Consider the following 25737-nt stretch of genomic DNA (forward strand, 5'->3'; position numbering starts at 1 on the left):
CTTTGATAAGCACAACCTGCATAGTTCAGGTTAGGTTGCAGTGCGTTCACGTTCATTTCACGACTGCTTCGCGGAAATGATGTGTGCCACAAATTTTGAACATTTCCAAATTTTCTTTCTTTCACACAGTCAAAACATACGTCACACCTGTTTACCATGAAGTTATTCATTGGCACGCAAAATTCCGTATTACTGCTACAAAGTTTGTGCAAGGGTAAGTTGGGTTTGAGAGTGTCAGTCGGGAAGCCATTCTTGGCCAGACATCTACAGACCGGTATGCACTCTGTATGTTACTTGACCCCTTTGCAAAGGTAATAAACTACTCACGTTCTTTGTATTTATTTCAGGCATTCTCTCTCTTAGTTTGAATTTTTTCCATAGCGCTACTCACATGTCGGCAGCTATTCAGACAATAATGGCTCGGAGTTGACTCATTTCGAGTGGATGGTAAATCTATACGGCTATACAAGCTGTACACCGACAACGCCAAAGTATATCCGAGGTTCATTTCAGTAATATTGTCGTGTGAGAAGACGTACTGTTCATGAAATGTGAGCGCTGTACTGCGTAACATTGCGGAGGAAGGATGGCGTTCAAACCATCAGCTTGTGGAAAAGTGACGAAGGCGGTCAGTTTATAGAAAATACGAGGGCGAACGCTTGGAGAATCTCTTGGCTCGACAGCAAACGACATTGATTGTTGTCACCCTTCCCGCTGATGGTGTTGATGTTGATGCAAAAGCTTCTCCCCCCCCTGCCGCTGAAAGACGAAGCCGTCAAAACAAGCGTGTCAAGAGAGACCAGGAAACTAAAAGAGATGAGAAGATACTCAAGCTCCTTGTTGTGGAGGGGCAGGTGCAGGTGAAGGGTGGACGTGTGATCGTGATCATGTACATCCGGGGGGCCGGGGTGGTTGCTGCTCTTTGAGTTTCGGCTCCAAACGGACGCACATCATCACGGAACCCGGGGAAGGTGCTAAGAATAGCCTCCACTACAAAGAGCTGTCACTCTGGATTGTAACAGAGTGCCGATAAGGGTCCATCAGGGGGGTATTGCCTCCGGGCTCCCCTTTCAATGTGCTGTATGGCTCAACACCTTTTTTCCACACACAGACACTTTATCGGGGGCTCGTCTTCAATTCACATAGAATGGAAATCATTGGGACGACGTCTGGGTGTGGAGATTATAGAAAAGGATTGGAAAGTAATTGAAACCCATTCATTGCTCAGCTACATTAGGTACTCAGTGCACAAAGCAAAGGCATGGTTGGATGAGTTTGGTGTGGAAGAACCTGACAGCCCTGATCTCAACCCCTCCGTGACGTCTGACCTGTCAAATAGTCTTCTGGATGAACCTCCGTATTTTCTTACATTGTCGATTCCTGTACAGCAGGGGTGTCCAAACTTTTTCCAGCGAGGACCACACACTGGAAAATGAAAGGAAGTCTGATATATTCCAAGAAAAAGACTACGTCTCCGCTTTGTGACTGGTGAAAAAGCGTGTTTTTCCCCATTTTTTTCCCAACGAATTCAACTTTCTGCTTAAAATAATCTTTGTAAATTTTCTTGTCGTAATATTATGACTTTATTTCCGTATTATTATAACTTTTTCCCACAACCAAATTTTCCAAAAATGACAACTTGTTTGTTTGTTTTGTATCTCATTATGTTATCCTGATGAAAGAAATTTTTTAAATTAAATTAAATTTATTTTTATTACATTTTGATTTTATTGTATACATTTTTATTAAATGTAAACAAAAAAAATAAAACATTTCTTAACCTAAAAAAAAAAACATTATTTAAGGTTTTTTTCTAAAGAAGAAATAAAATGTTTTCCTTAATATTTCAACTCTGTGCTGTCAGAATGACATTATTTTTCCTCATAATATTAGGGGCTTATTCTCATAAAATTGCACCTTTGTCTTTAGAATACTAAATAGACTTTTTGCTCTGAATATTTTGCCTTTATTCTTGTAAAATTACAGCTGTTTTTCCATTTCTGCATTAAAAAAAAAAAAAAAATTATATATATATATATATATATATATATATATATATATATATATATATATATATACATATATTTCCATCTTTCATCGTGTAAGTTTTCTACTTGTAATATTATGACCTCATTCCCATAATATTCTAACTTGTTTTGTTTGTTTCTCACAATATTACGTTTTCTCGTAAAATTACGACTTTCTCATTCTTAGTATTTTGACTTCTTGTGAAATTACTGCTGGTTTTTCCATTTTTGCTGTTTTTTTTAAAAGTTTTCTTGGGGCCAATAAAAATGAAACAGCCGCAGGCCGCACTTTGGACACCCCTGCTGTACAGTCATTATGAAAAAAATGATGACACCCCTTGGGCATTTGCGGCACTCCATATGTATTACTGCAAAGAGGTTTGGGTTTTTTTTTTCAACCAATCTTGTTCAAATTTGACATACATGTGCTTGCCAGTGGAATGCATTGAGCTGTGTGAGACATTTCAAGTCAGTCATATTTATGGGGTTTAATAACAGCGCCACCATGTGGTTTATTTGTCAGAAAAGCAATAGCACAGGCAACAGATTAGAGGTGCATGTTTTTACAAAGTTTCACCCGTTTGTGTGCAGTGGTTCAGGCGCAGAAGAGCTACAAGAAAAAAATAGGTGTGGGACGTCCTAATTGTTTTTACATGACTGTAGGTGCAGTGTCCCATTCATTATGCCCATGCACGCGCTCAGGCGCACACAGAACGATCAGTTATGTAGTAAAACTATCACAAATTTAATGGAGTACTAATTTAGCCCACCTAGGCAGCCTCTGTAATAGCAAGCAAATAAGAAAAAAAAAAGAGAACAATGAGAGGGATCACTCCAAGAAATGTACATCAACAACAAACAACCAAGCACTGTGAATTTCAGGCAGGCAATTAAAAGCATCTCCTGTGGGGTTTGGGTAAGTAAGTAATACTAATATGAATAAACAGTCACAAGCGTCACGCTTCCAAAACACACTGAGGCTAATCTGCAGTGCATAATCGTTTTATTATCAGCCTCGCATGACAGCTTTAGTACCCTGACAATGAAAATGACATTCACCAGTTTGGATTTTATATGCTCTCTCTCTGCCACCCACACACACACACACACACACACACGCACGCACACACGCACACAGTCTTAATATACACAATTTAAGAGGAAACATCAGAACCAATCCTTTCCTGTTAGAAGCAGGAAACGTCCACACGTCTACCGCCTATTGAATAGACATCGACTCCTGCGTCGCTCCAAGACACTCTTTATTTTATTTTGTTTTCTGTCCGACTTTCATGCCGGCTTAAACTAATACGTTTATAGAGTTTATTACATCTTCGCCAATGCCAAGAGAGTGAGACCTCTTAACTTAACCTCCAAAACAAGGTGTTATCCCAACGAGGAAACCCAATTACTGATTTGTTCTTTGTGGGCCAAAAAAGGCACAGGAGGAAACTGTTGGTTAAATCAGGGGTCGCCAACACCTCGATCGCGATCGATCAGTCGATGTCTGGGACTTACCCGGCCGATTGCTGTTGTAAATTCCATAATTACACGTTTACTGCAGGCACTGTTCAAGGCAGACTGTGTTTTTTATGCCAGGCACCTTGCAGGGCAGCTAAGGGTCCTTCTTAGGACCAATGGGACATTCGAGCCGTCCGGGCTGAAATGTGTGAATACGATTATGTCTGTCTGTGTTGGTGATAAAAGATACCAGAAAATAAATACATCAAACATGATATCAATGTCAAACCAGCCAGCTGGATGAAAATCTGAACGGTGTATCAGTCAAACACGTCTTTGGTATTCATAGAGCCCATCAAACGTTCCATTGCGTCCGGCTCTCTGACCAGAGCGGCCGCTGTGTGGACGAGGCGCCCCAGCGAATTTACTCAAATCACATACAGCCCTAGCGCTCCGCTACGATCGTGAAAATATTCAGAAAAATAAATGCATGATCAAAATCAGTGCCCTCCCCTTCCTGGAGGGCGACCAACACACGACTCGCCGCTCTCCAGGCACGCATCCAGCCCTGAGCTCGGCCCCAAAGACCAGCGGCGGGTGCCGGCGCACCAGCAAAGGGTACAATGATAAATAGCTGAAATGTTGACACCACTAGCCAATAATAACACAAAGCTTTGTCTTGAAATATATGTATCACTTTTTAAAAAGCTCTGGACGAAATGTTATATATGTATCTTATATATATATACTGTATATACACACACACAGTATTCAGGGGGGTAGATCTTGTCTAAGTTCACGGCCGAGACCAGGGATCTCGGGCTCAAAAAGGTGGGTGACCGCTTGCGTAGATAAACATGAATCAGTCCTCCATGTTTTCTTCCATTTTCCCATCCTGTGTGTGTAATAGCCCTATCCCGATCCCAAGTGTCCCAATACTTTTGTCCATATAGTGTATTATTGTTGTTGGGATCATCGTACCCATCTTCAGGTATTGAGTTTTTTGTCCATCAGCAGCAATTTTGCGCGAGGTGGAGCAGTGCCTCACTAGATCCAGAAGATTACACCATGGTAAAAAAAAAATTGTTTTTCTCCCGATAATTTTGCCCGTAAGTATTGTTGGGGTCGTTGTACAGTCGTCCCCTCGCTACTTCGCGGTTTGAATTTCGCAACTTTACTTGATCACAGTTTTTCCAAACATATATGAATTAATAAATCATGCTGTTTCGTAGTTCAATATGGCATATTATTAGCCAGAACATGAGCATATGTTATAGTTTTTGCTTCAATTAGGCATTTTCAAGCCTAAAAATGGCAAAATTAACTTAAATAGAAATATAAGGCATTCAGTAGACGCATTCAAAGACGTTGATGATACTGTATGTAGTATGCTACAGTGGTCACTAGGTGTCAGTAATGTTAGATGAGACAATAGGTTTGAATTATCTCCCAATAGACACAATAATACCTAATAAAAATCCAGAATTTAAAAAAAAAAAAACACAGGCCAAGCTGAAACTCCACTCTGGACCCCTGGCGTCACATCCTGTCCGCCCGTCACTCAACTCCCTGAGGGAATGCATTTATAGCAACACACATGAGCACTTATTTATGTCTTTAATGGCTATTTACTCTTGTCATGTACTATCCTGTATTGGGTAATACAAGTGTAACAGTGACTATAGGGGTGTTAGTTAGTATCCAGAGGGCTCTAATAACGTTAACAGTCATAAACAGGTTTTCTGTCCTCTAAATCGGAACATATTCCATTTATTAGTAAGGAATCCTACCTCGAAATTCACTTATCACGGTCGGGTCTGGAACCAATTAACCACGATAAACGAGGCATTACTGCACCTGTCTTCGATTGTTTAAGTGGCTTTATTGTGTTTTATTTGGCTGTCAGCAGCAGATTTGGATTGGGGCAGGTGGAGCAGTGCACTAGATCCAGCAGTAGACAAAAATTTAAAACACAGCTTTCTGTCAGTACGTCTGTAAAATAATGAATAGTCGGGATTCAGTTGTTATTCTCATCGAATTGTATTTTATAGTGACATTTTTACGGTTATTTCTATGAGTCTGACTTCTCCTTCCTCTGCCATGGATAGCACATCAGAGCCCTTTTGCCGGAGTTGCCAATGAAACCATAGTGGATGTGAAAGGTGGATAAAAATGATCACAAAGGCAAATATGATTGCCCCTCTAAGCTTCATTCCGCCTGGCAACAAGTGGCGCACACATGCAGGAAGTGACCAGAAAACAGATTTTCGCCGCTGTGTCTGCTTTAATCGCATTTTCTTTTTTTTTCGTTATTGGCAGAAAAATTGGAATTCAAATTGTTTTATGGTCATTTCATTCCTGTCAGCTCTCCCTGTTCTTTTTCTGCTATTCTGCCTGGCAACAAGTGGCCACACAATTATGTGATGTGATGAGGAAACAGAATTGAAAAATGATGTTGATCTTCGCTCCGTATGCTTTTTATCTGTATGTTCGTCTTTTGGTTCCATAATCAATTATTCAAATGATCTGATATATTTAGTTGATTGTTATCGGCAGACAAATTGGAGCTGTTTTAGGGTATTTTCCTTCGTAAGAGTTTATGCTCCTGTCCCTGCCAGATGTCCCAGATCTTTTTGCTGCACTTCTGCCTTGCAACAAGTAGCCACACAAATGTGTGCAATGACCAGAAACCCATTAATTGTGTTGATATCTGTCTAATTCATCACTAAAACGGTAATCCTGTCTTTCGGTTTCAGAATGAATCATTGAAATGATTTGATGTTTATGCAGTTTGGTCCATTGCTGTTGAAAGAGAAATGGGAATTTAAAAAAAAAAAATCCTTGTAGTCTTCCTAAGTTGCCATTTAAAAAAAACTGCATTATGATTGGCCCATCTGACAGTCAGTGCTGCTGCAGGTCCATGTTCTCTGCTCAGTACCAGGACCAGAATCAGATAGGGAGCCCAGAACATTCCATCACTTTCTAGTGTGGCCTGGACGGCTGCCAGCAGTGTACCTTCCCTCCCGCCCGCCCATGTGAACAAATGTAGGGTGTTGTGATGGCGCCTGCTGTACAGTGGGAAATGGTGAGATTAATCAAGCTGGCAGGCCAAAAGAGAGCCCAGCGTCCTGATATCGGACTGGGTCAAAGGGATTTGACTTTTGACAGCTGGGTAGGGTGTCCACATGGAAGCAATCCCAGACGAAGAACGCAATCCCTTTGGAAAGCTGCCAAATACGGAAAGACTTGAATCACATCCTTCCACTGTTCAAGAAAGACACTTGAAGACATTTAAAGATGACGAAGTCCAGTGTAGCGTTTCTCCTCTGTACTGTCACTTGGAAAACATTCAAATGTACTTCACAATGGGGAAAAAGAGGTTTAAATATTCCGTTTTGGTGCTGCTTCCAGCGTAGTGGGAGCCTGTGCGAGAGTTGGATGTGAAGCTGCTGACCAAACGTTTTTTTGAACTGTTTAACAGATTGTGTGCATGTGTTCCTGTTGTCCACGTTCGTTTTGATTACGAGGTTATTTTACTGTCACTTCAACCTAAAAACTAATAAAAAGTAGCATTATTGTTTTTAAACTTACTGTAAACATCGTCTTTTCCAAGCATTTTGCATAAAATATTACTTTGGACGAAAACGGAAACGTTAGCGCTGAAAACAATGAGAATGTAGTGTGATTTTTATAGAATATGAGCAAAAATTTCAAGGAAAATACAGTCACAAACCCCTGGAATAAAGTTGGACAAGACAAAGCAGTTCGTTTTTACACATTTTTTGGCAAAAAAGTGCAGTCATCTCTCGCCACTTTGCACTTTGAATTTCGCGGCTTCACTCTATCACGGTTTTTCAAAATATATGAAATATATTAAACATATAATACATCAGTGCTGTTTCGTGGTTGGCTATGGCCTATTATTAGTCAGAACATGCATATTTAAGCGCATTTTACATATTTATGGCCTAAATTGATTATTTTCGAGCATAAAAATGGCTCACTGAAGTAAAATACAAATATAAAACTTTCAGAAGACGCATTCGAATTCGTGTTTTTGATATGTACCATCCTACACTGGCCACTAGGTGTCAGTAATGTTACATTGATGAGACAATAGCCACTACAGAAAGCACTCGGTGTGGCTCTCTTAATGCTAACAAGTGAGTCTATATAATGTCTTATTTGGGTCTTGAATGGCTTATTTTATGTCTACTGTATTGGGTAATACGAGTGTAAAGGTGACTATAGGGGTGTTATGTCATGTCTAGAGGGCTCTAAGTATGTTAAAACCATATTTAGAAGGTGGTAAACAGATTTTCTATGCTCTAACCACGAAAATATTCCATTTATAAAAAAATAATCCAACAGGTCTGGAACCAATTAGCACACAATAAACAAGGGATTACTGTAGTCAGCTGTACGGTGGCCTAGTGGTTAGCATTTTGGCCACACAGCCAGAACATGTGGAAGATCTGGGTTCAAATATCCGTTTGGGTACTGCGGTTTCAAAAAATACGCACGCGATTGGCTGGCTACCAGTCCAGGGTATCCAGAACCGCCTCTCACACAAAGTCAGCTGGGATAGGCTCCAGCATACGCCCGTGACCCTATTGAGGACAAGCGGCATTGAAAATGGATGGATGACTGTACTCACGAAACCACTACAAGTTTTATTGTTCTTGACTTGTACTATTGAACAAAAACACATCTTATTTTTTTAACCTGCTATTGCTGTTAGTGTCTTTATTCATGCTCGAATGGTGCCCGCACCTCATACAGTGGTTTGTACAAATCAATAAACAGTATACAGTCGTCCCTCGTTTATCGCGGTTAATTGATAAATTCATTTTCGCAAAGTAGGATTCCTGATTCATGAATCACATGGGACGGTGGCCGAGTGGTTAGCATGTTGGCCACACAGTCAGGAGTCTCACAGGAAGTGACGCTGGCGATTCAGAGATGCCTTTTGTCTGGAGTACAGACACAACAGCACTGTGTTATTATTATGATTATGATGATGATTATTATTGGCATTATTATGCCGGTTGTGAGATAATACAAACCTGCTATAATAAATAATAATAATAATAGTCTGATACGTGTTAGTAGTGACACCTAGTGGCCAGTGGAGACTACAGTTATTCAACATCCTTTAATCCCTTAAACTATTCCTATTTTAGTTCATTTAGTCATTTTTATGCTTCAAAATGCTCAATTTAGGCCAAGAATACATCAAATTGGCTTAATATGCATATTTTTGGACTAACAATAGGCCAGAGCCAACCACGAAACAGCAGTCATTTAATTCATTGTTGAAATTGATGTTGGAACCACAAAGTGGCGAGGGACGAAAAAGTTCCTGTCCCCTGGGGCGGCATGACAGACAACAATTGAGACCCACTGGGTTACGCTGTTACCTTTAGGGCATGTTGCTTTCCTATAATGAATACTCTTTTAAAGTTTGCGACTGATTGCGGTGGATTTTTTGCATGAAATTCTCCAAAATTACTCAAAGTGACATATCACATCTCATGTGACTGCACTGCTCAACAGCAGCGGCCTGTCTGTCAACACCTCCAATTAAAGCAGAGTAAATGGAGTGAAAGCCGAGAGCCATCCATTCATATGTTCGCACTTCAACAGACCCTTGAGAATCTCTGGCACTTGGTGGTGGGCCATAAAAATAATAGTTATAGATGGGTTTAGACGATGGCTGCATACTCGAAGGTCGTGCCTGGCGTTATCTGAACATATCAAGTGGCGACGAAGGGGTCGCTGGGTTGTGTCGACGGAAAGATCAGCGGTGCTAACTCGCTGAGGGATGAATCACGCAATCAAGAGTCAACATAGCTGATGTGATTAACGGACTGATGACCCGCCCACTCAAGAACAGACGCCAAGTGCGAGCGCAGATCGTGTGCTTTAACTGGTGGCGTTCGTGTCTGGCTCATGTCTCAAGCACCGAGTGAGGGGATGGATTCATCCGGCCCCTTTTGGGAGTTTAAATGCCTCTTTGCCGCACATAAAAACCGTGAGTGGAGTGAAAGGATTTACTGTCTACAAAATCGATAGCAGCTGAGATGAAAGAACTCAACATGGTTTTGCTTTTCTCTTTATTTTGTTCACTCAAAATACTCCCCCCCCCATTCCCCCGGTCAAGGGTGAAGTGTCGTTTAATTATCACAGCACGGTGCATAAACAACGGTTGCTTTAGGTTCGGGAAGGATGTGCTCCAATGCTTGCGCTCGCTACATGTAACAACCTTTTGCTAACATGTCTGTTGTTTACTTTGTGGTATTGACTAGTTTATGCAGGATTAGCCTAAAACGCTTACAAATAAGTGAGTTTTCGGTCTTATATAGACCTGCAACAAGCGATGAATTGATAGATTATCCAATTAATCGACAGCAATTTGGGCTTTTTGATTTAAAAATGTAAATATTCTCTGATTTCAGCCTTTCATATGTGAATATTTTTCAACACTCATGAAAGCGGACCTATTGTCTTTGTGATACTCACACACATCAGCTTTGACTTTGGATCGACATTTTTGCCTTTTTTCTGATAGGTTATGGACAAAATCACTGTTTTTTGTTTGGTTCCTATTGATTTTGGTCCATCTAGGGCAGGGGTCGGCAACCTTTACCATCAAAGCGCCATTCCGCCTCCTCTTCCAGTAAAAGAAAAAAAACAGTATGGAGCTGCCAAAAAAAATAAAAAATGACACCGCTTATAAACTTTTAAAAGTTGTAATTTTTTATTTTTTTTATTTTACCAGTTCCAACAACAGCATTCAACTAACGGAAGTGCAGAGTGTATGTGCACGCCTACTTTCGAATAATTTAAACACTGAATCTCTTTGGCCTTTTTGAGTCATTATCGTATTTGTGTCAAATGAAAAGGAAAACGTCGCCAAGTTTAACATAAAAACGCCCATCAGAGTTGAGAAACATGCATACCAGTGCCGTCTGCTAAACATTCTTTACATCACAGGCGTTTCAGTACGCTTGCGCTGAATTCATGTCAGTTGCCGTTCTATTGGTCCTGTCCTTGACTGGCTTTGCAGAGAGAAGTACAGTATTTCTTTCATTTTCTGAACAATTTCCAGTTTATTTATCAATTCGGAAAATAGGTGCTCTCGATTCTTTCATGTAGTCTCCGTCTGTGAACGGCTTCCACCTCCTCATGAGCCCATTTGCAGCCACAATGCTAGCAGCGGTAGTTGAGTTTGGAGTGTAAAGTGTGCTTGCTCTGACCAACCTTCCGTAGTACAGTAGTTCCGAAATCGCTCTCTTACGCCCACCTGCAGTTGGGTGCTTTTCAGAAAAAGGTCAGCAGCTTTTTTTCAACGTTACATTTTTGTTGTTGTTGCCAGCGTCATTGGCAGTGAAAAAAGGAATATGTCCATTCACAATTAAACTCTCTAGTTTCTTCAGAGATTTTTATTTTTAGGAGATGTATTTGTGGGTGCGGACATCTTACCGCAGGGACAGCACACTCAACACGATGTCTTTTTCATGTCTCACTGCACCCCCACCTCCCTTTCTCATCCAATCAGCAGTCTAGAGGCATTCATGGACTTGCGGTGAGACGGATATTTCAAACAATGCACATTTCCCCCACTTCGGAGCCGCAACAAGGAGGCTGAAGAGCCGCATGCGGGTTGCCGACCCCAGTCTAGGGCCTCACCCATTACTCGATTAATCGAAACAAGCTTCAGATTAATCTACTAAGCCCTAGTTTTATACAAGATCAAAACACCTGATAGTGACTCATATGGCTCTCCTTTGTTGGCAGTTAATGTATGTGAGAGTTCCACCTTTTTTCCAGGTGTTTCTATTTGTAAATCACATTTGTCTGGAACGGAACATTCTTCCCACACTCTGTGTTCCCACACGGAACAAAAACTGAATCTTGCAATATAATCAAACATCTATTGGTGAACAAATACAATGCAGCCCAGCCTTGGGCTAGCAGGAGTCATGGCCAGCGATAGCGCCAGAGCTCGATAACCCTCTTCCGTTGTTAAAGTCTCCTGGTTGGGAACACTTTGTCACGTTGTAGAAATTGCAGGCCCTGTTGCGGCTATTTTGCCGCATCTCTGCGTGAAAGAGGCTGGCTCGCATACTACAAACAGAATATGACGCTAAACTTACCGTCTTCCAATTAAAGATAAGCGCTGACTGACCTCAATGACCTATATGGCATTAAACCAGTAGAGCACATGCGAGAAAAAAAAGGAACCTACGTGATAGTATAGAGCTTGTATTTTCTATATCTATTTTCTATATCTGTTCAGGCATGTCTTATTCCTTTAGGAGTTCCACAGTGGGAGTTTTTTTTTCCTTCAGCATTGAGGAAAAAAAATCTATTCACACACACACACACTCACACACTCATGCATAGAACATTGTGCGGTCACAGTGAAGACATATTATATACAAGTTTGTCTTATTTCCCCTGCTGCAGTGTCAATGCAGTTCATGTGTGATGAGCTGCTGTAGCATGAAGCAGCTAAGACAATTCCCACGACGGGGAGAGAAACAAAGCTCTCCTTGAGTATTCTGTATACTTGTAGGACTTATGCTTCATTAAGACATCTGGAAGACAGGTTTGTTTTTCATGAATCATTGATTCATCGGTAATATGGGCTGTACTCAAAATGCTTACATGCATACGTGTAATGCTGATTTCTTGATGTTACGTTTTAACAGCATTAGACAAATGGTCGAGCGACGTATGGCCAATTAGTTGCTGGGTCATTTTGCCTGACGGCGGCCGTGTGTTTCCACCAATCTTTCTCAAATTTTACACATCTGTGCTTGTCAGTATGTGCCAAATTTGGCGGTGATTCGACTAAACAGCCTAAAGTTACAGTGGGTGTTTTGCAGAGCAGCTCAATCTGGTTTATGGGGTCCAAACTTTGGGGTTCAACAACAGCGTCACCATGTGGTGAATTTGTCAGAAAACTAACACCACAGGCAACACTGTAGGGGTGCGTGTTTTAGCTAATTTACACCCTTTTGTGTGCAATGGTTCATGAAATGTTTTAGAGCAAGCACTGTACATAAATTAACATCTCAAACGCAGACAGTTATACTTTTAAGTAAAAAAGAAACCTTTATTCATTTTTTTCCAATGGTGACCATTCGCGGGTTTAAAAAAAAACAACACGCCCTCCTGCGTCATGGAGGACACTCCTGATGGTGAGGTGTGAGGGGCTATATCTCACTCTCACACACATGCACACAAACACACTGAAATTTTAGTGACTCCATGAAACTACGCTCAAAAGTCAGCCAATAAATATGCCTGTCCTTCCATTTCGGCACACAAATGGATGCATATGCCATTCACACAAACTTTACACTAGCTAACATCCACCTGGGCAGCCTGTACTGTACATACGGTATATTGATGATATACTCTGATGATGTACGTAGATGCATATTCATGTCCACCAACCTGTTTATGTAGCTGACGGGCTGTCTGGCTTGTGTCCGCATGGTGATTCATGGCCGTCACCTCTACTCTTAACGCTCTCTCCTCCTGTCAGGCCTCATCTCCACCTCCATCTTAAAGAGAAGCCATTAACCAGCCTTTCCTGTGTTGTCATAAACTAAACATCAAATATTCAAAAGACGTGGGGGTAATGCCCTCCGCGGCACACGCAAAGCACCCATCACAGGCTACAGGCTCACTTTGCTTTCGGCTGAAAAGAAATAAAAGGAATAAAAGTCATGTTTGCAAAAAATTGGAGCAAGCGAGAGGCAGATGTGTTCGAAGCCAGCCTTTAGTGCTGCAGTCTGCTACTGCTAGAGGGTGAAAAGTTGCATCCTTCAACACATAAATGCATCTGCTGCAGCTACAATGTGTGATGCTTTGGTCATGATGTGCAGCTGCAACACGCACATTAAAGTTTGCGATGACGGTGCCGCACATCTCGAGGGATTCTCCGAATTTCCTCACGGATGTTGGTCTTCAGGGCCTCAGTGGTCTGTGGGTTGTTGCAGTACACGCTCTCCTTCAGGTATCCCTACAGAATGTGCGACAATGTCATCACAAACTTCAATGTGCCTGTTGCAGCTGTAATCCACAGAAGAGGGGCGTGGATTGAACATATCAGTTAGGGACTTGGGAACTGGTTTGTGCAGATCATTGTAGGCACTTTGTTGATTGAGTACCCTAAATGGAAAGCATATTTTCCCCAAAAGGTAGCTAGAATGATCATTTGCCTACAATGGTTATTGATTTGTGGAGGGGCGAGTCATTAATTACTGTATGTTTCACAGGACACTTCATTTTTCCACATGTTAACATAACTGCAACATTTTCTTTCATTCCTCAGTAATTGATGCGTGACTTTTACCAACACCGTCCCGGAATTTGCATGTAGTGTACGTCGATGGAGACAACTTCACTAAAGGGAGTTTTTACCTTATTTAGTAATGCGATGGACAATCGCTGACAATCAAAACCATAACAACTGACTGATAAATGACACCACAGTGGTTGGAGTGTCTGTATACATGGAGTATGTAGGGCATGGTGTGTGTGTGTGTGTGTGTGTGTGTGTGTGTGTTTTGGCCTAACCCAAGTATAATCTTATGAGTCATCCTCGGTTGCCTGGCAACAGTCAAGGAATAATTGTCAGTTTTACACCACATTAAAATTGCTCCGATTAGAGTTTAGAGTTTTATTCAAACATCTCTGTTCTTTGAGTACGCTTCTAAATGTGGAGCTGTTCCTTTAAGGTGGTGTTTGCGTGCATGCGAATGACTGTCCGCGCATCTGTTTTACTGCCTAATTAGCTTCTGTTTGCAGATGACATTACCTGCTCCGTGTGGACACTTAAAAGCAGGCAGGTTTTTTTTTGGTCGTGGTCTGACAGAAAACTGCACAGTGATCCGTGTCATCTGCATTTCATTTTTTTTTTTTTTTTTTCTTCAAATTTCAGTTTAAGCAGGAAATGCCAGCAGACTTTGAGAAGATTAAGTGTCACTGTATTTTTCTACTTGATTTCACTTATTTAATTTGCTGTCCAATAAAATGCATGCATTATATGCTAGTTTCTTCTACTTATTTGAAAAAAACACCACCAGACAGATCCAAGCCAACATCTGGGATGTCCAAAGCCCACAGCTATTTTTTTTTTTTTTATTATTATTGGCCCACAACATATTCTAAAAAATAAAATACAACTTAGAACACATTAAAACATTAGGTAGGAGGATTAGGGCCAAAAATACAAATACATTTCCATGCACAGAAGCTGTAATGTCAAACTGAATTTAAGCCGCATCTGCTCTAAATTACACACAGCGCTTCAAATTTAACATACTCTTGTACTTATGTGGGATCTTAGAACATTTTGTCCAAACTTTTTCATATCGAGGGCCACATGCAGGAAGAATATGGGGGGCACTTTGATATCCATTTCAACCTTTTTACTCCTGTTTCTTCTTCCCACGTGGGCCGTGTTCAATTGTATTTTTTCATTATGACACCGACCAATTAAAAAAAAACAGCTGAGAGCAGAAAAATGGCCCCCGGGACCTCACTTTGGACACCACTGTGCTAAAACCCATCCAAAGTAGGTCCAGACATGCTAACCATTAATACAGTACATTATTCAGTACAATAGTTAAATATATTTAGCCTACATCTCAGCGTCATGTTATAGGTGACTAACAATAGCACTTAGTTAAAAATGCTGTGTGCAAATCAAATTAACAGTCACAGGCCACAAATGGCCCTGGGCCGCACTTTGGACACACCTGTCTTAGTGGATAGCCATCATGATGGTCACTCATACGCTCCTGATCAAAATTTTAAGACCAGTTGAAAATACACATTTTGCACTGTTGGATCGGAAGGAGAGTCTAAGTAGAGGTTCAAAACTTCAAAATGCAAAAAGATGATATTGAGATTGACATTTTTTTTAAAAAAGTTAAGTAATTTATTGCAAACAAGCATTAAAGTGACATAGGCCGTTCATCAGCTCATCAAAAGTTTAAAACCACAGCCACTAAAAGCCAAAATCTTGGTAAAAATGTGGATTCAATATCATTTTCTGTCATGATCTCTTGATGGCAAAGGCAAAATAGCTTTCTCTCTTTGAACACGCTTGGATTGTTGAGCGGGATTAGCAAGGCCTCTCGCGGCACGCCATTGCTGCTGAGGTTGGACGCAGTAAGTCATTTGAAACTTCTGAAAGATCCTGAGGGTTATGGAACAAAAAAGCGATAGACACAATAAAAATGTCACCGGCCCTGAACCAGAGGATCCAATTGGCTGTCCGTCAAGACACGGGACCATCCTCAGCCCAAATGAAGGTTCTTACTGGTGCCGAGTAAGGTCCAATAACCATCAGATGGCATCTGCAGGACAAGGGCTTTAGAAACAAAAAACATCTCCTTCAGTGCCACAAAATTGCCACGTTGGAATTTGCATGAAAGCACAAAACATGGGACATTGAAAGGTGGAAGAAAGTTTTTATTCCCTGATGAGAAAAAATGAAGCCTTAACGGTCTTGATGGTGTCCAATGTTACTGGCATGACAAGGAGATCCCACCTGAGATGTTTTCCACACGGCACAGCAGAGGGGGCGCCATTTCGATCTGGGGTGATTTTTCCTTCAAATGGAAATGAATGGAGCTTCAGCTTGTGCAGGGGCGTCGAACGGCAGGTGTCTATATGGAGATGTTGCAGGGGACTGCAGGGGACTGTGACTGAAGGCCCTCGTCTGTCCGTGAAGCCATCTTCATGCCCATTTTTCAGGTGATTAACAAGAATGGCGTAGCTACTCATTACGGAGTCCTTTTTTGAACATTTTATTTCTATTTTAGGGGAGTTTTGGGGTTTTTTAAGCTTTGGTTTTAAACATTTTATTAGCTGATGAACAGCCTATTTCACTTTAATGTTTGTGAGCAAAATTTGTCTGTTTGATCTGATCCACTGATCCAACAGTGCAACATTTACATTTTTCCACTGGTCCTAAAGCCTTGGCACAGTTCATAGAATTAAAAAGAAAAATCCTCATATCTTGCGTTCTAAAGATGTGATTACAGATGAAACCCTGCCTGGGGGGTCTTTGGATGCTTATTCGCTGACCTAAATGGCGTGTCTTGACATGCACATCAGGCAGCAGTTTACTGAGGTGTGACGCTTTATTGAAAGAGTGATGAGGCGCAGCATGTCGCTACTCTTCCGCGATGTGATGCAGGACATGCGACTTAGACTCCTACAGTGATAACGCCTTCGCTAATTGGACTGAATCAGCTTGTGTTTGCACTTTGTTGCGCTTTTCTACTGGATCACACTGTAGCGTGTGTGTGTGTGTGTGTGGGCGTGTGTGTACGTGTTTTATTCATCCATCCACGCTGGGTCACTTACGACAAGTGAACCCAAAGCTTGTCATGGGAAAATAAACAACGCTTGAAGCCTTTTTAGGAATGTGACTGAAGTGTTAACATGGTTGGCTTTAATACGTGCGCACACACACACACACACACACACACACACACACACACACACACACACTGAAGAACACAGCGAGGCACTTTCGATGTCTGTGTAGCCGTACTAGGGGCTGCAGTCGTCGACAAACCGTCAGCTGAGTCGACCAGAAGACGCCGCGGGGTAACTGCTTATTTTGGGAGCATTACACATCACTTGAGGCGCAGTTGAGCATTTGTTATGATTGAAACATCAAGCCTGTGTGTGTGTGTGTGTGTGTGTGTGTGTGTGTGTGTGTGCCATGCCAGCTTGACTCATAATCGCTTGTTGAGAGCTTGAACACCCCGATGTGCACAGGCCATTCTTAACTACCATACAGTACACGTATAAAGACAAGTTCCCCACTGTGCAATAAAACTAAAATAAAGTCAAACCACTCACCCTGACGAAATGGAGAAGGAAGAGGAAGCTGTCCGTGGAGTGATACTGTCACCTCGTGGTGTTTTACAGGGATAGATTGTGATATGATATATGATATCAGTCGTTTTATTTTTATCCTATTGGTACTGAGCGTCACACGTCCTCTCTGCTATCACCTGTACCCTTCTGTGATGGCATCACAAACAAAAACACACACTCACACACAAACTAAAGTAATGGCTTAAGGGCACCAGCCACTTTTCAAACCACAGTCCAACCACGGAAATGTATTTTTTTGGCTTAAAAACATAAAAAACCACGTCTATCATATCGCTAAACATAAATACACATAATTACATGTGAAAAGCATACTTCAGAGCACCGAACAGGAACGGAATAACGTCATGTATTAAAAGAAAACAATAAAATGAAATACTTAATACATTTATACAAGAAAGGAACAAGACGCCTGGTAAAAAATATCTATGTAGAGATGATCATCTAACATGCATATTTGGCCATGACGGATGTGCATTTCATTTGAATGGAGGCTGTGGGAGATAAAGTGAGCAAAAAAACCCGAAAAAGTAAAAGAAATGTTTGTAAATCCAAATGAATTTTCTTTTGTCGATTCATTATTTATTTTTTTAATTAGCAGCGCCAGCTGCTCGTAGACAGGAGTGACATGTGCTTTCAAGTTAGTGTTCAATAAAACTGGAAACAAGTTGCTTTTTTTGAAAAACAGAATATAAATGTAGAGCATCGAAGTCGCAAATTTGGCAACACTGGTCACTCGTGCCGTGTTGCAGAGCAGGTACGTATGAGGTGTGTTAAGAAGCAGAGTTCCTATTCCATCGACTGCACAGAGTTGGAAGAACAAGCTACAATCACAGTCCGTCCCATTATAATGTGTTTATGAGCGAGGGCGAACACGTAGCGCCACATCAATTTGCGGCAGTTCAGTTCAAATTGAATGTATGGGAAACAATGCATTTCAGTGCGGAAAGAAACAAACATTACGTCACGTGTGTACAGTTTGTGGGGACTCAAACCCACGCAACTCGAAATCATCCCGGATGCTCATATACTATCTCCATTTTGAAAGCATGTAGCGCGATGCTATTTCATGTTAATAATGAATGAGCGCAGTGGGCCGGTGTTAAGAATGTGTGAAAGACGAGATGAACCTGCAGATATTAAGTTCTTTTTGTGGTAGCAGGTTTATTTAGATGGGAGATGATACGCATGCTAAAAGATTAATAGAGTGCGATAACACTGAAGAGGGATGTACAGTAAGTGAGGGACCTGCGCTTGTGTGATACAAACATAAAGCATTGGATTAGCCAGGATCTTAAACAAGTCAGCAGCCGAGAAAGTCCTGCTGAGAAAAATCATTATTCACAACCTGGAAGTAAGAAGATAAGCTCTTATTTCATCTAGTTTATTATCAGGAGCAAAAGGGATTAATCTTGTAGGCGGAACCCCTCTTTTCCCCTTTGGCCAAACTCATAAAAACACTTGGCTTGTTAGTTTATTATTTCTCCTGGCTTGAGAACACACACTTGAGTAAGGACTGCTTACCACGGCAACTTTAGGTAGAGGATTAGTTACTGTAGCAATTAAAATGTGGATTAACTTGGTCTACCACTGGGAGATTTAGTTCATACCGTTGTCACCGGGGACAACTATAAACACAACAAATAACAATGTTTATGTTGACGAAATAATAACAATAATGATAATGTTTTGGACTTGGAATGTACTTTAAGACACTCATTATTTATAGTTAATAAAATTGTCATGTGAATTAATTAAATACACTGTTAAGTTTTCCATTAATTAAATTGTGAAAATATGATGTGAAATAACTGGATGGAACCGGTTTATTTATTTTGAAATTCCATCCATCCACATTCTATGCCGCTTATCCTCACTAGGGTCACGGGTATGCGGGAGCCTATCCCAGCTGACTTCGGGCAAGAGGCGGGGTACACCCTGGACTGGTCGCCAGCCAATCGCAGGGCACATATAGATAAACAACCATTCACACTCACATTCATACCTATGGACAATTTAGAGTCGCCAATTAACGTAACATGCATGATTTTTGGAATGTGGGAGGAAACCGGAGTACCCGGAGAAAACCCACGCACACACGCACGGGGAGAACATGCAAACTCCACACAGGGATGCCCAACGAAGATTCGAACCCAGATGTTCCCGATCTCCTAACTGTGTAACCCTTATTTTGAAATTATTTCTTAATAATTACAAATTATTTTTACCACTTTATTGTTAAATGAATAAATAGATCATGTAAAAAAGGTTATTTGTTAAATTTACCAATTTATTATCATTTAAATACATAACTTTATCATTAAATAAATAAATAGACTATTTGATCCGCTTACTGATGCATTATTAAATAGATCATGAATTAAATAAATTGGTCAAAAACAAAATGACATATTTATTTATTTCATTACATTATATAATATAAATAAATATAATAGAAATGTAAATATATCCCGGTTTAATTTAGTAATAGACATATTGTTTCAGAACTGTATTATGAATTGAGTGATCAAAGAATAATAACACCAGACAAAAGATTAGAGACATTTGCCCATGCAATTGGTTACGAAGGTGTCTCAAAACTTTTGCCTCATACTATGCATCAATGTGACATTTCCATCTTTTTGTTTTTCCGCACAGGCATTTTAAACAAAAATCGGCTTGTATAGCAACAGAAAGAAAAAAGAAAGCATGAAGGCCAAAACAATGCTGATTCCAGCACAAAAAATGTTTAACGCGCTCAAGCAAACAAAGGGTCCATCCACAATCTATCAGAAAGAGTGTAGGATGGTGATGTGAGCAAACAATCAAAGTGTCCTTGTGGCTTTTGTTGTTGCACCCTTCATGAAAGAACCACAAACACACACACACACACACACACACAAATGCACAGAGTCTTCCTACACATGGCGCTCAAACAATTCAGGTACATCTCCAACCTTGCACAGCCGTTTATCATTGTTTGCCACCTATATTCACCAGATGTGACCCCTGAAGAGACGTTGACAAAAACACATCAATAACTCGCCCGGAGGAGGAGGGGGCTGCCAGCATCCAGCTGCAGGGTCGTGACCGACCGTGCATCCTCGTAGGTTGTTACATGCACGATGTTGGAGGATGTGACTTTTGAATGCAGCGGAAATGGAACAACATTTTTATTACGACCCACCTCGCTGCGGGAAAGGGAAGTGGGTTAGAGTGAAAGTAAAAGGGAAGAGGTGACCCGCCTAATGCTTCATGAGCAAACATGAGAGACAAGCATCAGAGAATGTTACCCAAATCAATGAGACGTCGCCGACTCGCAGAAAGAGGAATTGGTGCAAATTGACCTTTGACCCCTTCTATCGCTATCAAAATATCACACATATGGCACAATTCATAGGGTTCTTGCTAAAAGATGACCGCATCACATTGAAGCAACCTCAACCCCATTTCTGTCATCTAGTATGGGAAAGTCAACAGGGTTCTTGCTTTAATAGCACGTCATAACCCCTAAACAGGGATACCCAATATCAATAGGGTTTGCTTTAATAAAGACACCCAGTATCAATAGGGTTTGCTTTAATAAAGACACCCAGTATCAATAGGGTTTACTTTAATAAAGACACCCAGTTTCAATAGGGTTTACTTTAATAAAGACACCCAGTATCAATAGGGTTTGCTTTAATAAAGACACCCAGTATCAATAGGGTTTGCTTTAATAAAGACACCCAGTATCAATAGGGTTTGCTTTAATAAAGACACCCAGTATCAATAGGGTTTGCTTTAATAAAGACACCCAGTATCAATAGGGTTTGCGTTAATAAAGACACCCAGTATCAATAGGGTTTGCTTTAATAAAGACACCCAGTATCAATAGGGTTTGCGTTAATAAAGACACCCAGTATCAATAGGGTTTGCTTTAATAACAGGGGTGTCACAACATCTTGTGAGACGCTTGAATAGCGTGCCATAATACCTAAATGGGGACACCCAATGTCAACAGGGTTCTTGCTTTAATAGCGTGCCATAATCCCGAAATGGGGACACCTGATGTCAATCGTGTTCTTGCTTTAATAACGTGCCATAATGCCTAAATGGGGACACCCGATATCAATCGGTTTCTTGCTTTAATAAAGACACCTGATATCAATAGGGTTCTTGCTTTAATAACGTGCCATAATCCCTAAATGGGGACACCCGATATCAATAAGGTTCTTGTTTTAATAAAGACCCCTGATATCAATAGGGTTCTTGTTTTAATAGACACCTGATATCAATAGGGTTCTTGCTTTAATAGCGTGCCATAATCCCTAAATGGGGACACCCGATATCAAGAGGGTTCTTGATTTAATAGCGTGCCATAATCCCTAAATGGGGACACCTGATATCAATCGGTTTCTTGCTTTAATAAAGACACCTAGTATCAATAGGGTCCTTGCTTAAATAGCGTGCAATAAACCCTAAACAGGGACAACCAATATCAATCGGGTTCTTGCTTTAATAAACGTGCCATAATCCCTAAATGGGGACACCCGATATCAATAAGGTTCTTCCTTTTATTGGGACACCTGATATGAATAGGGTTCCTGCTTTAATAGCGTGCCATAATCCCTAAATGGGGACACCTGATATCAATCGGTTTCTTGCTTTAATAAAAACACCTGATATCAATCGGGTTCTTACTTTAATAGCATGCCATAAACCTAAACACGGACAACCAATATCAATAAGGTTCTTGCTTTAATAGGGACACCTGATATCAATAGGAATCTTGCTTTAATAGCATGAGTTCGTTGTAGTACATGTGTTTCACACACTTACAACAGCTGAGTAGCAACATTTTAAAGCCACTGGGTGCTGACCATTCATGATACTTCAAATGCAGCTACAGGCATCAAAAACACATCAGGAGGTTGCCTACAGCCAATCTGTTTTGAGCCAATGGTTATTTGCCTTGTGGTTATTACATGTGCATGTACATTACATGTACAGTATCTATGAATACAACATTAAATGGGATGCACTGCATGGAGGTTAGAGCAACCTTACATATTTTGTAAACACGGCAGAGCAGAAGCACGCCGCCAGCCACGCAGCGAACAGTCCTTAACAAATCCATCTGCCAACCACGAGCCCCCTACGGAGTGACCAAATTAGGTCAGGGCCGCCGCGGTGAAGGTTACGCGCATGTTTTTGTCGACGTGTGTGTACAGCAGCTTAGCGCCGGGGAAGCCATCGCTCACAGAGACGCGCTCTGGATCGTGTCAGCGTGAGAGATGCGAGACGTGTTTAGGCGTCATTAATTGTGCGTAGTCACGCTGTTAAGTGGATGATGCTCCACTTTCTATGAATCTAACTTTGAAAGAGCTGTATAGTCTGTCAGCTAATAAAGCTGTTACGAGGGTACGGCTATTGTAGACATTATGGTAATAATTACAAAAATATATACTTAAAATGACTGATAAGTGTTGTCCTTTACTTGGCTTTTTATGTTTTCTTTCCCCCCTCACACGTATCCCAAAAGGGGGACGTGCGTCAAAAATACGGGGAGAAGAAAAATGTCGGATTTAGAGGCAGGAATGGTTATCCAAGTTAGTGTTTTGCTGTTATAGGTATTAATATTACTTCATTTTACACTTGTGATTGACCTCCACATCTGCGACGCGACTTCTAACGTCTTGCATTACGTCTTTATCATTTAAAATGAAATGTTTTGTCGTTTTTTCATTTTACCGACAGCAGTTGTAGCTTATTTTTACACGTGTATTACAGGTATGAATGCCCGCACATTCATAAGGTTCTACAGTATGACGAGTTGACTCGCGACTTTGCGCTTTGAATTTCGTGGCTTCACTATATGACAGTTTTTCAAAAATGTATGAACAAATCATGTGGTTTCGTGGTTGAATACGGCCTATATTTATTGACGATGCATATTGAAGCAGATTTTACATATTTTTTTGCCTAAATTAATAGGGGTGTCACAAGATCTCGCTAGATTAAAACGTGACAAGATTTCTTGTCATGTCTTGTCAGCTGGCAAAATACTGTAAGTATTAAATGTTATGAATGTACGTGTTACTACATGGTCACAGCATGGGTATAAAAAACCTTGGAGGTGTTGTAATGGCGGCCTTTGTAGGCGGCATAGGTGTGTCCCATTACACGCATTCATTTTTATATCTTTAGAATGCACAGGAAGGAGAAAGACGTGTGGTCATTGTCTCACATAAGGAATGTGGATGATGAATCAAAGTCTGAAATTCAGAGAAAAATGAACATTTTCCGGACATGGCCTAGAGAAAAAACTGAAAGGTCTTCCGTTGGAAGGTCAAGACCTGTCATCCCAGCTGTGACCATGCTTTTACTCTGCACGCCAAAGTTAGATGGAAGCAGATTTCCACGTTGAGATTTGGGAGATGTCCCAGCAGCCAAGGTGCATGGCGTGACGCGACGCGATGCGATGCTCCTAGGTCTTTGAACTCTTCCTCACCCCATTATCAGATGGCGGAACGCTGTCGTTCTGCGGCCCGGAGGTGCATAGCGTGCATATTCATGGCCTCGTGTCATTTTAACCAAAAATATGTGGCCTTTTGGATATAATCTTAATAAGAGGTGGCCTCCGTGTTTGCTTTAGCAGTGGACATCTCGTCAAGCTATTTCACAAACTTTTTTGTGAATATTAAACTTTTTCTCTATAATTTTAGCCAAGAGGTTTGTTTCTCATCCTCTACTCTGCACGCACACAGTGCTCCATCATTTCATTTGTAAAAGCGTGCAAGCGAATGAATGGTGAGTACTCTTCAACAAACAAGAGCATGTGCTAGCACCAATTGTGCAACGCGCACTTGAATTGTCCGGAAATATCCTGTACCGTTTTGGAAATTCAGGGTCCTCATTCGTTCACCTCATTCAAGCCGTATTGTCATGAAGGTTTTCAGCACAAACATTGGTGTCATTGACCTGGCATCATTCAAACAAACAACCAAATGGACTCAATTAAGTTAAAGTGACAAATTACCTCAGTGTTTATCATTGAATAAGTTCAAGGTAAAACATTGGCATTTTGTGCTACTTTGTCAAGTATTCATGGAAAGCCCTAGGAAAAATTCAAATTCTTCAGGTAGACAAACAAACACCCATTGAAGCCAAAGTCCATATTCAACACTCCATCCACGCAACGGTTATGTAACAAACCAATGCACAACTTTGCGAGCCAACATGCTAGCTCCGTAAAACCTACTTCTATTGACAGCTAAAACTCTCCAGATACCATCGGCAACAGTTTTAAAAATCTGTACCAAGACTCAAACCAGCGGCTAAAAACCCTAAATCAATTGCAGCCTTACAGTAGCTGTTTGTCCGACCTTTCTTGTCTTCTGAAGAAAGAAATAGATGAAAATACGAAAAGTCCATAGCCGAATGCTAAGAGATACCTCAGACAACGTGTGTAAGCGTTTCAGGTGGTAACACATGGCGTCAAAAAGGTTTTAATGAACAAAAACACCTTTTGCGGGTTGTCGTTGCTGGAGATGTCAAAACAGTCCCATATGCATCAAATGAATGCTTATAATAAAATATGAATGTACCGTAATTTCTTGTGTATCAGCCGCACCCACTAAATTTAGAGGAAAAAACAGATTTGTTCTTAGATAAGCTGCAACGGTGTATAAGCTGCAGGGTTCAAAGTTTGAAGAAAAAGTAGCGGCTCATATACCGGAATTTACCGTTTTTGTAAAAGAATCCACTTCTTGAGCATGTACGGTAATTTATTTTTTATAAGTGCAGAAAAAAATGTTTGGTTGGAATGACTAATCAAGATCTTTTGGAATTTGGTTATCTCGCTATGGTATCACGGCAACATAATTATCTTGCGTCCACCAATGGCAGCCTTGCTTCCTGTGGTCCTGCAAACACATCTGAGCAGATATATCAGACTGCATGTGCATGACACATCTGCTTGAATGAAGTGTGCATTCTTCAGGAGGGCATGTCTCGCAAACTTCTCATCTGATCCAGCTTTGAGTAGCGAGCAGGAAATTAGTGACGCTACATCTTTGCTCTGTATAGCTTTTGTAAATCATCATTTCCCCATCTCATATTTATTGTCCTTGCACAAAATATCAATATTTAATACGCGAAGAAAAGTGATGCATACTTAATATGCCTTGTGTTGAGGTCTCTGGAGCTTTGAAAAACCGCCTAACAAGCTGACGAGGAAGGCGGAGCTGTCACTACATGCAAAATAACGGGGTCGTGGGTCACCTCCCGCTCTCCTGCCAATTGCGGGGAGAAATGTGCCGGTTAATCA

At 40.9% G+C, this 25737-nt stretch overlaps 2 protein-coding genes across 6 annotated transcripts in view; one reads left to right on the plus strand and one right to left on the minus strand.

Annotated features, from left to right (window-relative positions):
• The window catches only part of LOC129171738 (G-protein coupled receptor 183-like), a 50584-nt gene that overhangs the window by 17024 nt on the left and 7823 nt on the right, over positions 1–25737 (minus strand). For 2 of the 4 annotated variants that reach the window (XM_054760696.1, XM_054760692.1), the window contains exon 2: positions 12957–13066. The exons of 1 other annotated variant lie outside the window; for it this stretch is intronic. The gene's annotated coding sequence lies outside the window, so the exon portion shown is untranslated. Of the gene's footprint in view, positions 1–12956; positions 13378–25737 lie in introns of those variants that run through there. One more of the 4 variants, XM_054760693.1, reaches the window with a different exon arrangement.
• gcgra (glucagon receptor a) overlaps positions 1–25737 on the plus strand; it is a 48323-nt gene that overhangs the window by 1754 nt on the left and 20832 nt on the right. The window lies entirely within an intron of this gene.

The sequence above is a fragment of the Dunckerocampus dactyliophorus genome, chromosome 18 (assembly GCF_027744805.1).
Source record: "Dunckerocampus dactyliophorus isolate RoL2022-P2 chromosome 18, RoL_Ddac_1.1, whole genome shotgun sequence".
NCBI lineage: Eukaryota > Metazoa > Chordata > Actinopteri > Syngnathiformes > Syngnathidae > Dunckerocampus > Dunckerocampus dactyliophorus.